Below are 15,903 nucleotides of genomic sequence, written 5' to 3'. Positions count from 1 at the left end.
TCACACTTTTGATAAGCGTTCTGTCCTGAACACATGACCATGCTTATATTCAGTTACAGTCATAGCGCCACCTGCTGGCAACAGGAAGTGACATGTTTAACACTGTTATGGACTCCTAATAACATATAAAAAAGTGCCAGCAAGTGTTAAACATGCTAACAACATACTAGAAACATGCTAAAACATGCTAGCAAACTCTTAGCCAAGTGCTAAAGCATGCTATTATTGCAATTAAATAGGAATTTGCTGTAACTCAGGCATGGAATGTCCAATCTGCCCCAAACTTCACACTTTTGATAAGAGTCATGGCCTGAACACATCTACATGAGAATGTTCAATTATAGTAATAGCGCCACCAACTGGCAACAGGAAGTGACATGTTTAACACGTTGATGCCGTTCTAGCAACATGTTAAAAATGCCATTGAGTTCTAAACATGCTAGAAACATGTTAAAACATGCTAACAATGCTTAGCTAAGTGCTAAAGCATGCTAATTCAATGAAACATGACTTTGTTGTTACTCAAGAAGGCAATGTCCAATTTGCACCAAACTTCACACGTTTGATAAGAGTTCTGTCCTGAACACACATCCAAGCTCATATTCAGTTATAGTCATAACGCCACCTACTGGCAACAGAAACTGACATGGTTAACACAGTAATGCAGTACTAACCACATAATTATTGTGTACTAAGCATGCTAGAAACACACTAAACATGCTAGCAACACTTAGCTGAGTCATGAAGCATGCTATTATCACCATTATACAAAACATTTTGTAACTGACTTTGACATACTCTTACTATATATACCTCCTTAAATGTACATTTCCCAACCATGCTCTGTCTTCCTAAAGCCACCGAGTGTTGATGGCACGGGTGCGAGGGCCCTTTCATCGCTGCTTGCAGCTTTAATTATTATTATTATTCTTCTTCTCCGCATTGAATTGCATTTTTGAGGGCCTAAACATGCGCGAAAACTCACGAAACTTTGCACACGCGTCAGAACTGGCGAAAATTTACATCTGATATAGGTTTCAGAATTGGACGGGGCAAAACGGCTCGATAGCGCCACCTATAAAAGTTCAACGGAGTGCGCCTCCCGCAACGTTCCACGTACGTGCACGAAATTCGGTACATACATGTAATGACCTAATACCTACAAAAAAGTCTCTTGGAGCATAGCCCTAAACCCAACAGGAAGTCAGCCATTTTGAACTTCCTCCCAGATTTTTGTGCAGTTTTTGCTATTTTCAGGCCTCATACTTTAACGAACTCCTCCTACAGTTTTAATCTGATCATCTTCAAATTTGGTGAGTGTAATCTTAAGGCCTTTGCGACGTTAAATTGCGAAGATCTTGAGTTTTCGTCGAAGGGCGGGTCCTCGGCGGCCTGACAAATTTTGATGTTTCGCCATGAAACAGGAAGTTGCTGTAACTCAGGCATGGAATGTCCAATCTGCCCCAAACTTCATACGTTTGATAAGAGTTCTGTCCTGAACACATGACCATGCTCATATTCAGTTATAGTCATAGCGCCACCTGCTGGCAACAGGAAGTGACATGTTTAACACTGTTATGGACTCCTAATAACATATAAAAAAGTGCCAGCAAGTGTTAAACATGCTAACAACATACTAGAAGCATGCTAAAACATGCTAGCAAACTCTTAGCTAAGTGTTAAAGCATGCTATTATTGCAATTAAATAGGAATTTGCTGTAACTCAGGCATGGAATGTCCAATCTGCCCCAAACTTCACACTTTTGATAAGCGTTCTGTCCTGAACATATCTACATGAGAATATTCAGTTATAGTAATAGCGCCACCTACTGGTAACAGGAAGTGTCATGTTTAACACGTTGATGCCATTCTAGCAACATGTTAAAAATGCCATTGACTTCTAAACATGCTAGAAATATGTTAAAACATACTAGCAATACTTAGCTAAGTGCTAAAGCATGCTAATTCAATGAAACAGGATGTTGTTGTTACTCAAGAAGGCAATGTCCAATCTGCGCCAAACTTCACACTTTTAATAAACGTTCTGTCCTGAACACATGACCATGCTCATATTCAGTTATAGTCATAGCGCCACCTGCTGGCAACAGGAAGTGACATGTTTAACACTGTTATGGACTCCTAATAACATATAAAAAAGTGCCAGCAAGTGCTAAACATGCTAACAACATACTAGAAGCATGCTAAAACATGCTAGCAAACTCTTAGCTAAGTGCTAAAGCATGCTATTATTGCAATTAAATAGGAATTTGCTGTAACTCAGGCATGGAATGTCCAATCTGCCCCAAACTTCACACTTTTGATAAGCGTTCTGTCCTGAACATATCTACATGAGAATATTCAGTTATAGTAATAGCGCCACCTACTGGTAACAGGAAGTGTCATGTTTAACACGTTGATGCCATTCTAGCAACATGTTAAAAATGCCATTGACTTCTAAACATGCTAGAAACATGTTAAAACATACTAGCAATACTTAGCTAAGTGCTAAAGCATGCTAATTCAATGAAACAGGACTTTGTTGTTACTCAAGAAGGCAATGTACAATCTACCCCAAACGTCACACGTTTGATAAGAGTTATCTCTTGAACACATGTCCATGCTCATATTTAGTTATAGTCATAGCGCCACCTGCTGGCAACAGGAAGTGACGTTTAACACTGTTCTTGACTCCTAATAACATATAAAAAAATGCCAGTAGGTGCTAAACATCCTACCAACATACTATAGACATGCTAAAACATACTAGCAAACACTTAGCTAAGTGCTAAAGAATGATATTACTGCAATTAAATATGAATTTGCTGTAACTCAGGCATGGAATGTCCAATCTGCCCCAAACTTCACACTTTTGATAAGCGTTCTGTCCTGAACACATGACCATGCTTATATTCAGTTACAGTCATAGCGCCACCTGCTGGCAACAGGAAGTGACATGTTTAACACTGTTATGGACTCCTAATAACATATAAAAAAGTGCCAGCAAGTGTTAAACATGCTAACAACATACTAGAAACATGCTAAAACATGCTAGCAAACTCTTAGCCAAGTGCTAAAGCATGCTATTATTGCAATTAAATAGGAATTTGCTGTAACTCAGGCATGGAATGTCCAATCTGCCCCAAACTTCACACTTTTGATAAGAGTCATGGCCTGAACACATCTACATGAGAATGTTCAATTATAGTAATAGCGCCACCAACTGGCAACAGGAAGTGACATGTTTAACACGTTGATGCCGTTCTAGCAACATGTTAAAAATGCCATTGAGTTCTAAACATGCTAGAAACATGTTAAAACATGCTAACAATGCTTAGCTAAGTGCTAAAGCATGCTAATTCAATGAAACATGACTTTGTTGTTACTCAAGAAGGCAATGTCCAATTTGCACCAAACTTCACACGTTTGATAAGAGTTCTGTCCTGAACACACATCCAAGCTCATATTCAGTTATAGTCATAACGCCACCTACTGGCAACAGAAACTGACATGGTTAACACAGTAATGCAGTACTAACCACATAATTATTGTGTACTAAGCATGCTAGAAACACACTAAACATGCTAGCAACACTTAGCTGAGTCATGAAGCATGCTATTATCACCATTATACAAAACATTTTGTAACTGACTTTGACATACTCTTACTATATATACCTCCTTAAACGTACATTTCCCAACCATGCTCTGTCTTCCTAAAGCCACCGAGTGTTGATGGCACGGGTGCGAGGGCCCTTTCATCGCTGCTTGCAGCTTTAATTATTATTATTATTCTTCTTCTCCGCATTGAATTGCATTTTTGAGGGCCTAAACATGCTCGAAAACTCACGAAACTTTGCACACGCGTCAGAACTGGCGAAAATTTACATCTGATATAGGTTTCAGAATTGGACGGGGCAAAATGGCTCGATAGCGCCACCTATAAAAGTTCAACGGAGTGCGCCTCCCGCATCGTTCCACGTACGTGCACGAAATTCGGTACATATATGTAATTACCTAATACCTACAAAAAAGTCTCTTGGAGCGTAGCCCTAAACACAACAGGAAGTCAGCCATTTTGAACTTCCTCTCAGATTTTTGTGCAGTTTTTGCCATTTTCAGGCCTCGTACTTTAACGAACTCCTCCTACAGTTTTAATCTGATCATCTTCAAATTTGGTGAGTGTAAACTTCAGGCCTTTGCGACGTTAAATTGCGAAGATCTTGAGTTTTCGTCGAAGTGCGGGTCCTCGGCGGCCTGACAAATTTCGATGTTTCGCCATGAAACAGGAAGTTGCTGTAACTCAGGCATGGAATGTCCAATCTGCCCCAAACTTCACACTTTTGATAAGAGTTCTGTCCTGAACACATGACCATGCTCATATTCAGTTATAGTCATAGCGCCACCTGCTGGCAACAGGAAGTGACATGTTTAACACTGTTATGGACTCCTAATAACATATAAAAAAGTGCCAGCAAGTGCTAAACATGCTAACAACATACTAGAAGCATGCTAAAACATGCTAGCAAACTCTTAGCTAAGTGCTAAAGCATGCTATTATTGCAATTAAATAGGAATTTGCTGTAACTCAGGCATGGAATGTCCAATCTGCCCCAAACTTCACACTTTTGATAAGCGTTCTGTCCTGAACACATCTACATGAGAATATTCAGTTATAGTAATAGCGCCACCTACTGGTAACAGGAAGTGTCATGTTTAACACGTTGATGCCATTCTAGCAACATGTTAAAAATGCCATTGACTTCTAAACATGCTAGAAACATGTTAAAACATGCTAGCAATACTTAGCTAAGTGCTAAAGCATGCTAATTCAATGAAACAGGATGTTGTTGTTACTCAAGAAGGCAATGTCCAATCTGCACCAAACTTCACACGTTTGATAAGAATCATGGCCTGAACACATGTCTATGCTCAAATTTAGTTATAGTAATAGCGCCACCTACTGGCACCAGGAAGTGACATGTTTAACACGTTGATGCCGTTCTAGCAACATGTTAAAAATGCCATTGAGTTCTAAACATGCTAGAAACATGTTAAAACATGCTAGCAATACTTAGCTAAATGCTAAAGCATGCTAATTCAATGAAACAGGACTTTGTTGTTACTCAAGAAGGCAATGTACAATCTACCCCAAACTTCACACGTTTGATAAGAGTTATCTCTTGAACACATGTCCATGCTCATATTTAGTTATAGTCATAGCGCCACCTGCTGGCAACAGGAAGTGACGTTTAACACTGTTCTTGACTCCTAATAACATATAAAAAAATGCCAGTAGGTGCTAAACATCCTACCAACATACTAGAGACATGCTGAAACATACTAGCAAACACTTAGCTAAGTGCTAAAGAATGATATTACTGCAATTAAATATGAATTTGCTGTAACTCAGGCATGGAATGTCCAATCTGCCCCAAACTTCACACTTTTGATAAGCGTTCTGTCCTGAACACATGACCATGCTTATATTCAGTTACAGTCATAGCGCCACCTGCTGGCAACAGGAAGTGACATGTTTAACACTGTTATGGACTCCTAATAACATATAAAAAAGTGCCAGCAAGTGTTAAACATGCTAACAACATACTAGAAACATGCTAAAACATGCTAGCAAACTCTTAGCTAAGTGCTAACGCATGCTATTATTGCAATTAAATAGGAATTTGCTGTAACTCAGGCATGGAATGTCCAATCTGCCCCAAACTTCACACTTTTGATAAGAGTCATGGCCTGAACACATCTACATGAGAATGTTCAGTTATAGTAATAGCGCCACCTACTGGCAACAGGAAGTGACATGTTTAACACGTTGATGCCGTTCTAGCAACATGTTAAAAATGCCATTGAGTTCTAAACATGCTAGAAACATGTTAAAACATGCTAACAATGCTTAGGTACGTGCTAAAGAATGCTAATTCAATGAAACATGACTTTGTTGTTACTCAAGAAGGCAATGTCCAATTTGCACCAAACTTCACACGTTTGATAAGAGTTCTGTCCTGAACACACATCCATGCTCATATTCAGTTATAGTCATAACGCAACCTACTGGCAACAGAAACTGACATGGTTAACACAGTAATGCAGTACTAACCACATAATAATTGTGTACTAAGCATGCTAGAAACAGACTAAACATGCTAGCAACACTTAGCTGAGTCATGAAGCATGCTATTATCACCATTATACAAAACATTTTGTAACTGACTTTGACATACTCTTACTATATATACCTCCTTAAATGTACATTTCCCAACCATGCTCTGTCTTCCTAAAGCCACCGAGTGTTGATGGCATGGGTGCGAGGGCCCTTTCATCGCTGCTTGCAGCTTTAATTATTATTAGGGCCCGAGCACCGATGGTGTGAGGACCCTCTTGGAATTGCTCTGTTTATTATTATTAGGGCCCGAGCACCGATGGTGTGAGGACCCTCTTGGAATTGCTCTGTTTATTATTATTAGGGCCCGAGCACCGATGGTGTGAGGACCCTCTTGGAATTGCTCTGTTTATTAGGGCCCGAGCACCGATGGTGTGAGGACCCTCTTGGAATTGCTCTGTTTATTATTATTATTATTATTATTATTATTATTCTTCTTCTCCGCATTGAATTGCATTTTTGAGGGCCTAAACATGCTCGAAAACTCACGAAACTTTGCACACGCGTCAGAACTGGCGAAAATTTACATCTGATATAGGTTTCAGAATTGGACGGGGCAAAATGGCTCGATAGCGCCACCTATAAAAGTTCAACGGAGTGCGCCTCCCGCATCGTTCCACGTACGTGCACGAAATTCGGTACATACATGTAATTACCTAATACCTACAAAAAAGTCTCTTGGAGCGTAGCCCTAAACACAACAGGAAGTCAGCCATTTTGAACTTCCTCTCAGATTTTTGTGCAGTTTTTGCCATTTTCAGGCCTCGTACTTTAACGAACTCCTCCTACAGTTTTAATCTGATCATCTTCAAATTTGGTGAGTGTAATCTTCAGGCCTTTGCGACGTTAAATTGCGAAGATCTTGAGTTTTCGTCGAAGTGCGGGTCCTCGGCGGCCTGACAAATTTCGATGTTTCGCCATGAAACAGGAAGTTGCTGTAACTCAGGCATGGAATGTCCAATCTGCCCCAAACTTCACACTTTTGATAAGAGTTCTGTCCTGAACACATGACCATGCTCATATTCAGTTATAGTCATAGCGCCACCTGCTGGCAACAGGAAGTGACATGTTTAACACTGTTATGGACTCCTAATAACATATAAAAAAGTGCCAGCAAGTGCTAAACATGCTAACAACATACTAGAAGCATGCTAAAACATGCTAGCAAACTCTTAGCTAAGTGCTAAAGCATGCTATTATTGCAATTAAATAGGAATTTGCTGTAACTCAGGCATGGAATGTCCAATCTGCCCCAAACTTCACACTTTTGATAAGCGTTCTGTCCTGAACACATCTACATGAGAATATTCAGTTATAGTAATAGCGCCACCTACTGGTAACAGGAAGTGTCATGTTTAACACGTTGATGCCATTCTAGCAACATGTTAAAAATGCCATTGACTTCTAAACATGCTAGAAACATGTTAAAACATGCTAGCAATACTTAGCTAAGTGCTAAAGCATGCTAATTCAATGAAACAGGATGTTGTTGTTACTCAAGAAGGCAATGTCCAATCTGCACCAAACTTCACACTTTTGATAAGCGTTCTGTCCTGAACACATGACCATGCTTATATTCAGTTACAGTCATAGCGCCACCTGCTGGCAACAGGAAGTGACATGTTTAACACTGTTATGGACTCCTAATAACATATAAAAAAGTGCCAGCAAGTGTTAAACATGCTAACAACATACTACAAACATGCTAAAACATGCTAGCAAACTCTTAGCTAAGTGCTAAAGCATGCTATTATTGCAATTAAATAGGAATTTGCTGTAACTCAGGCATGGAATGTCCAATCTGCCCCAAACTTCACACGTTTGATAAGAATCATGGCCTGAACACATGTCTATGCTCAAATTTAGTTATAGTAATAGCGCCACCTACTGGCACCAGGAAGTGACATGTTTAACACGTTGATGCCGTTCTAGCAACATGTTAAAAATGCCATTGAGTTCTAAACATGCTAGAAACATGTTAAAACATGCTAGCAATACTTAGCTAAATGCTAAAGCATGCTAATTCAATGAAACAGGACTTTGTTGTTACTCAAGAAGGCAATGTACAATCTACCCCAAACTTCACACGTTTGATAAGAGTTATCTCTTGAACACATGTCCATGCTCATATTTAGTTATAGTCATAGCGCCACCTGCTGGCAACAGGAAGTGACGTTTAACACTGTTCTTGACTCCTAATAACATATAAAAAAATGCCAGTAGGTGCTAAACATCCTACCAACATACTAGAGACATGCTGAAACATACTAGCAAACACTTAGCTAAGTGCTAAAGAATGATATTACTGCAATTAAATATGAATTTGCTGTAACTCAGGCATGGAATGTCCAATCTGCCCCAAACTTCACACTTTTGATAAGAGTCATGGCCTGAATACATCTACATGAGAATGTTCATTTATAGTAATAGCGCCACCTACTGGCAACAGGAAGTGACATGTTTAACACATTGATGCCGTTCTAGCAACATGTTAAAAATGCCATTGAGTTCTAAACATGCTAGAAACATGTTAAAACATGCTAGCTAATGTTAAAACATGCTAGCAATACTTAGCTAAGTGGTAAAGCATGCTAATTCAATGAAACAGGATGTTGTTGTTACTCAAGAAGGCAATGTCCAATCTGCCCCAAACTTCACACTTTTGATAAGCGTTCTGTCCTGAACACATGACCATGCTCATATTCAGTTACAGTCATAGCGCCACCTGCTGGCAACAGGAAGTGACATGTTTAACACTGTTATGGACTCCTAATAACATATAAAAAAGTGCCAGCAAGTGTTAAACATGCTAACAACATACTAGAAAAATGCTAAAACATGCTAGCAAACTCTTAGCTAAGTGCTAAAGCATGCTATTATTGCAATTAAATAGGAATTTGCTGTAACTCAGACATGGAATGTCCAATCTGCCCCAAACTTCACACTTTTGATAAGAGTCATGGCCTGAATACATCTACATGAGAATGTTCATTTATAGTAATAGCGCCACCTACTGGCAACAGGAAGTGACATGTTTAACACATTGATGCCGTTCTAGCAACATGTTAAAAATGCCATTGAGTTCTAAACATGCTAGAAACATGTTAAAACATGCTAACAATGCTTAGCTAAGTGCTAAAGAATGCTAATTCAATGAAACATGACTTTTTTGTTACTCAAGAAGGCAATTTCCAATTTGCACCAAACTTCACACGTTTGATAAGAGTTCTGTCCTGAACACACATCCATGCTCATATTCAGCTATAGTCATAACGCCACCTACTGGCAACAGAAACTGACATGGTTAACACAGTAATGCAGTACTAACCACATAATTATTGTGTACTAAGCATGCTAGAAACAGACTAAACATGCTAGCAACACTTAGCTGAGTCATGAAGCATGCTATTATCACCATTATACAAAACATTTTGTAACTGACTTTGACATACTCTTACTATATATACCTCCTTAAATGTACATTTCCCAACCATGCTCTGTCTTCCTAAAGCCACAAAGTGTTGATGGCACGGGTGCGAGGGCCCTTTCATCGCTGCTTGCAGCTTTAATTATTATTATTATTATTCTTCTCCGAATTTAATCGCATTTTTGAGGGCCTAAACATGCTCGAAAACTCACGAAACTTTGCACACGCATCAGAACTGGCGAAAATTTACATCTGATATAGGTTTCATAATTGGGCGGGGCAAAATGGCTCGATAGCGCCACCTATAAAAGTTCAACGGAGTGCGCCTCCCGCTATGTTCCACGTACGTGTACGAAATTCGGTACATACATGTAAGGACCTAATACCTACAAAAAAGTCTCTTGGAGCGTAGCCCTAAACACAACAGGAAGTCAGCCATTTTCAACTTCCTCTCAGATTTTTGTGCAGTTTTTGCCATTTTCATGCCTCGTACTTTAACGAACTCCTCCTACAGTTTTAATCTGATCATCTTCAAATTTGGTGAGTGTAATCTTAAGGCCTTTGCGACGTTAAATTGCGAAGATCTTGAGTTTTCGTCGAAGGGCGGGTCCTCGGCAGCCTGACAAATTTTGATGTTTCGCCATGAAACAGGAAGTTGTTGTAACTCAGGCATGGAATGTCCAATCTGCCCCAAACTTCACACTTTTGATAAGCGTTCTGTCCTGAACACATGACCATGCTCATATTCAGTTACAGTCATAGCGCCACCTGCTGGCAACAGGAAGTGACATGTTTAACACTGTTGTGAACTCCTGATAACATATAAAAAAGTGCCAGCAAGTGCTAAACATGCTAACAACATACTAGACACATGCTAAAACATGTTAGCAAACACTTAGCTAAGTGCTAAAGCATGCTATTACTGCAATTAAATAGGAATTTGCTGTAACTCAGGCATGGAATGTCCAATCTGCCCCAAACTTCACACGTTTGATAAGAGTCATGGCCTGAACACATCTACATGAGAATATTCAGTTATAGTAATAGCGCCACCTACTGGTAACAGGAAGTGTCATGTTTAACACGTTGATGCCGTTCTAGCAACATGTTAAAAATGCCATTGAGTTCTAAACATGCTAGAAACATGTTAAAACATGCTAGCAAAACTTAGCTGAGTGCTAAAGCATGCTAATTCAATGAAACAGGATGTTGTTGTTACTCAAGAAGGCAATGTCCAATCTGCCCCAAACTTCACACTTTTGATAAGCGTTCTGTCCTGAACACATGACCATGCTCATATTCAGTTACAGTCATAGCGCCACCTGCTGGCAACAGGAAGTGACATGTTTAACACTGTTGTGAACTCCTGATAACATATAAAAAAGTGCCAGCAAGTGCTAAACATGCTAACAACATACTAGACGCATGCTAAAACATGCTATCAATCACTTAGATAAGTGTTAAATCATGATATTACTGCAATTAAATGGGAATTTGTTGTAACACAGGCATGGGATGTTCAATCTACCCCAAACTTAATATGTAACATGCAAGAAACATGCTAGCAACACTTAGCTAAGTTCTAAAGCATGCTATAAAAGCTCAAGGAAGTTGTTGTAATTTAAGCATAAAATGTCCAATCTACCCCAAACTTCACACGTTTGATAAGAGTTATCTTTTGAACACATGTCCATGCTCATATTCAGTTATAGTCATAGCGCCGCCTGCTGGCAAAAGGAAGTGACGTTTAACACTGTTCTGGACTCCTAATAACATATAAAAAAATGCCAGTAGGTGCTAAATATCCTACCAACATACTAGAGACATGCTAAAACATACTAGCAAACACTTAGCTAAGTGCTAAAGCATGATATTACTGCAATTAAATATGAATTTGCTGTAACTCAGGAATGCAATGTCCAATCTACCCCAAAATTAATATGTAAAATGCTAGAAACATCATAAAACATGCTAGAAATGCTAAAGGAAGTTGTTGTAACTCAAGCATACAATGTCCAATCTGCCCCAAACTTCACATGTTTGATAAAAGTCCTGCACTGAACACATCTACATAGCAATATTCAGATATAGACATAGCCCCAACTACTGGCAACAGAAACTGACATGGTTAACACAGTAATGCAGTACTAACAACATAATTATTTGCTGTAACTCAGGCATGGAATGTCCAATCTGCCCCAAACTTCACACGTTTGATAAGAGTCATGGCCTGAACACATCTACATGAGAATGTTCAATTATAGTAATAGCGCCACCAACTGGCAACAGGAAGTGACATGTTTAAAACGTTGATGCCGTTCTAGCAACATGTTAAAAATGCCATTGAGTTCTAAACATGCTAGAAACATGTTAAAACATGCTAACAATGCTTAGCTAAGTGCTAAAGCATGCTAATTCAATGAAACATGACTTTGTTGTTACTCAAGAAGGCAATGTCCAATTTGCACCAAACTTCACACGTTTGATAAGAGTTCTGTCCTGAACACACATCCAAGCTCATATTCAGTTATAGTCATAACGCCACCTACTGGCAACAGAAACTGACATGGTTAACACAGTAATGCAGTACTAACCACATAATTATTGTGTACTAAGCATGCTAGAAACACACTAAACATGCTAGCAACACTTAGCTGAGTCATGAAGCATGCTATTATCACCATTATACAAAACATTTTGTAACTGACTTTGACATACTCTTACTATATATACCTCCTTAAATGTACATTTCCCAACCATGCTCTGTCTTCCTAAAGCCACCGAGTGTTGATGGCACGGGTGCGAGGGCCCTTTCATCGCTGCTTGCAGCTTTAATTATTATTATTAGGGCCCGAGCACCGATGGTGTGAGGACCCTCTTGGAATTGCTCTGTTTATTATTATTATTATTATTATTATTATTATTCTTCTTCTCCGCATTGAATTGCATTTTTGAGGGCCTAAACATGCGTGAAAACTCACGAAACTTTGCACACGCGTCAGAACTGGCGAAAATTTACATCTGATATAGGTTTCAGAATTGGACGGGGCAAAACGGCTCGATAGCGCCACCTATAAAAGTTCAACGGAGTGCGCCTCCCGCAACGTTCCACGTACGTGCACGAAATTCGGTACATACATGTAATGACCTAATACCTACAAAAAAGTCTCTTGGAGCATAGCCCTAAACCCAACAGGAAGTCAGCCATTTTGAACTTCCTCCCAGATTTTTGTGCAGTTTTTGACATTTTCAGGCCTCATACTTTAACGAACTCCTCCTACAGTTTTAATCTGATCATCTTCAAATTTGGTGAGTGTAATCTTAAGGCCTTTGCGACGTTAAATTGCGAAGATCTTGAGTTTTCGTCGAAGGGCGGGTCCTCGGCGGCCTGACAAATTTTGATGTTTCGCCATGAAACAGGAAGTTGCTGTAACTCAGGCATGGAATGTCCAATCTGCCCCAAACTTCATACGTTTGATAAGAGTTCTGTCCTGAACACATGACCATGCTCATATTCAGTTATAGTCATAGCGCCACCTGCTGGCAACAGGAAGTGACATGTTTAACACTGTTATGGACTCCTAATAACATATAAAAAAGTGCCAGCAAGTGCTAAACATGCTAACAACATACTAGAAGCATGCTAAAACATGCTAGCAAACTCTTAGCTAAGTGCTAAAGCATGCTATTATTGCAATTAAATAGGAATTTGCTGTAACTCAGGCATGGAATGTCCAATCTGCCCCAAACTTCACACTTTTGATAAGCGTTCTGTCCTGAACATATCTACATGAGAATATTCAGTTATAGTAATAGCGCCACCTACTGGTAACAGGAAGTGTCATGTTTAACACGTTGATGCCATTCTAGCAACATGTTAAAAATGCCATTGACTTCTAAACATGCTAGAAACATGTTAAAACATACTAGCAATACTTAGCTAAGTGCTAAAGCATGCTAATTCAATGAAACAGGATGTTGTTGTTACTCAAGAAGGCAATGTCCAATCTGCGCCAAACTTCACACTTTTAATAAACGTTCTGTCCTGAACACATGACCATGCTCATATTCAGTTATAGTCATAGCGCCACCTGCTGGCAACAGGAAGTGACATGTTTAACACTGTTATGGACTCCTAATAACATATAAAAAAGTGCCAGCAAGTGCTAAACATGCTAACAACATACTAGAAGCATGCTAAAACATGCTAGCAAACTCTTAGCTAAGTGCTAAAGCATGCTATTATTGCAATTAAATAGGAATTTGCTGTAACTCAGGCATGGAATGTCCAATCTGCCCCAAACTTCACACTTTTGATAAGCGTTCTGTCCTGAACATATCTACATGAGAATATTCAGTTATAGTAATAGCGCCACCTACTGGTAACAGGAAGTGTCATGTTTAACACGTTGATGCCATTCTAGCAACATGTTAAAAATGCCATTGACTTCTAAACATGCTAGAAACATGTTAAAACATACTAGCAATACTTAGCTAAGTGCTAAAGCATGCTAATTCAATGAAACAGGACTTTGTTGTTACTCAAGAAGGCAATGTACAATCTACCCCAAACGTCACACGTTTGATAAGAGTTATCTCTTGAACACATGTCCATGCTCATATTTAGTTATAGTCATAGCGCCACCTGCTGGCAACAGGAAGTGACGTTTAACACTGTTCTTGACTCCTAATAACATATAAAAAAATGCCAGTAGGTGCTAAACATCCTACCAACATACTATAGACATGCTAAAACATACTAGCAAACACTTAGCTAAGTGCTAAAGAATGATATTACTGCAATTAAATATGAATTTGCTGTAACTCAGGCATGGAATGTCCAATCTGCCCCAAACTTCACACTTTTGATAAGCGTTCTGTCCTGAACACATGACCATGCTTATATTCAGTTACAGTCATAGCGCCACCTGCTGGCAACAGGAAGTGACATGTTTAACACTGTTATGGACTCCTAATAACATATAAAAAAGTGCCAGCAAGTGTTAAACATGCTAACAACATACTAGAAACATGCTAAAACATGCTAGCAAACTCTTAGCCAAGTGCTAAAGCATGCTATTATTGCAATTAAATAGGAATTTGCTGTAACTCAGGCATGGAATGTCCAATCTGCCCCAAACTTCACACTTTTGATAAGAGTCATGGCCTGAACACATCTACATGAGAATGTTCAATTATAGTAATAGCGCCACCAACTGGCAACAGGAAGTGACATGTTTAACACGTTGATGCCGTTCTAGCAACATGTTAAAAATGCCATTGAGTTCTAAACATGCTAGAAACATGTTAAAACATGCTAACAATGCTTAGCTAAGTGCTAAAGCATGCTAATTCAATGAAACATGACTTTGTTGTTACTCAAGAAGGCAATGTCCAATTTGCACCAAACTTCACACGTTTGATAAGAGTTCTGTCCTGAACACACATCCAAGCTCATATTCAGTTATAGTCATAACGCCACCTACTGGCAACAGAAACTGACATGGTTAACACAGTAATGCAGTACTAACCACATAATTATTGTGTACTAAGCATGCTAGAAACACACTAAACATGCTAGCAACACTTAGCTGAGTCATGAAGCATGCTATTATCACCATTATACAAAACATTTTGTAACTGACTTTGACATACTCTTACTATATATACCTCCTTAAATGTACATTTCCCAACCATGCTCTGTCTTCCTAAAGCCACCGAGTGTTGATGGCACGGGTGCGAGGGCCCTTTCATCGCTGCTTGCAGCTTTAATTATTATTATTATTATTATTCTCCGCATTGAATTGCATTTTTGAGGGCCTAAACATGCGCGAAAACTCACGAAACTTTGCACACGCGTCAGAACTGGCGAAAATTTACATCTGATATAGGTTTCAGAATTGGACGGGGCAAAACGGCTCGATAGCGCCACCTATAAAAGTTCAACGGAGTGCGCCTCCCGCAACGTTCCACGTACGTGCACGAAATTCGGTACATACATGTAATGACCTAATACCTACAAAAAAGTCTCTTGGAGCATAGCCCTAAACACAACAGGAAGTCAGCCATTTTCAACTTCCTCTCAGATTTTTGTGCAGTTTTTGCCATTTTCAGGCCTCGTACTTTAACGAACTCCTCCTACAGTTTTAATCTGATCATCTTCAAATTTGGTGAGTGTAATCTTAAGGCCTTTGCGACGTTAAATTGCGAAGATCTTGAGTTTTCGTCGAAGGGCGGGTCCTCGGCGGCCTGACAAATTTCGATGTTTCGCCATGAAACAGGAAGTTGCTGTAACTCAGGCA

Source organism: Scardinius erythrophthalmus (genome assembly GCF_964197995.2).
Source record: "Scardinius erythrophthalmus genome assembly, contig: HAP1_SCAFFOLD_55, whole genome shotgun sequence".
NCBI classification, from domain to species: Eukaryota; Metazoa; Chordata; class Actinopteri; order Cypriniformes; family Leuciscidae; genus Scardinius; species Scardinius erythrophthalmus.
The sequence above is the reverse complement of the archived record's forward strand: the minus strand, read 5'-3'. Positions refer to the sequence as shown.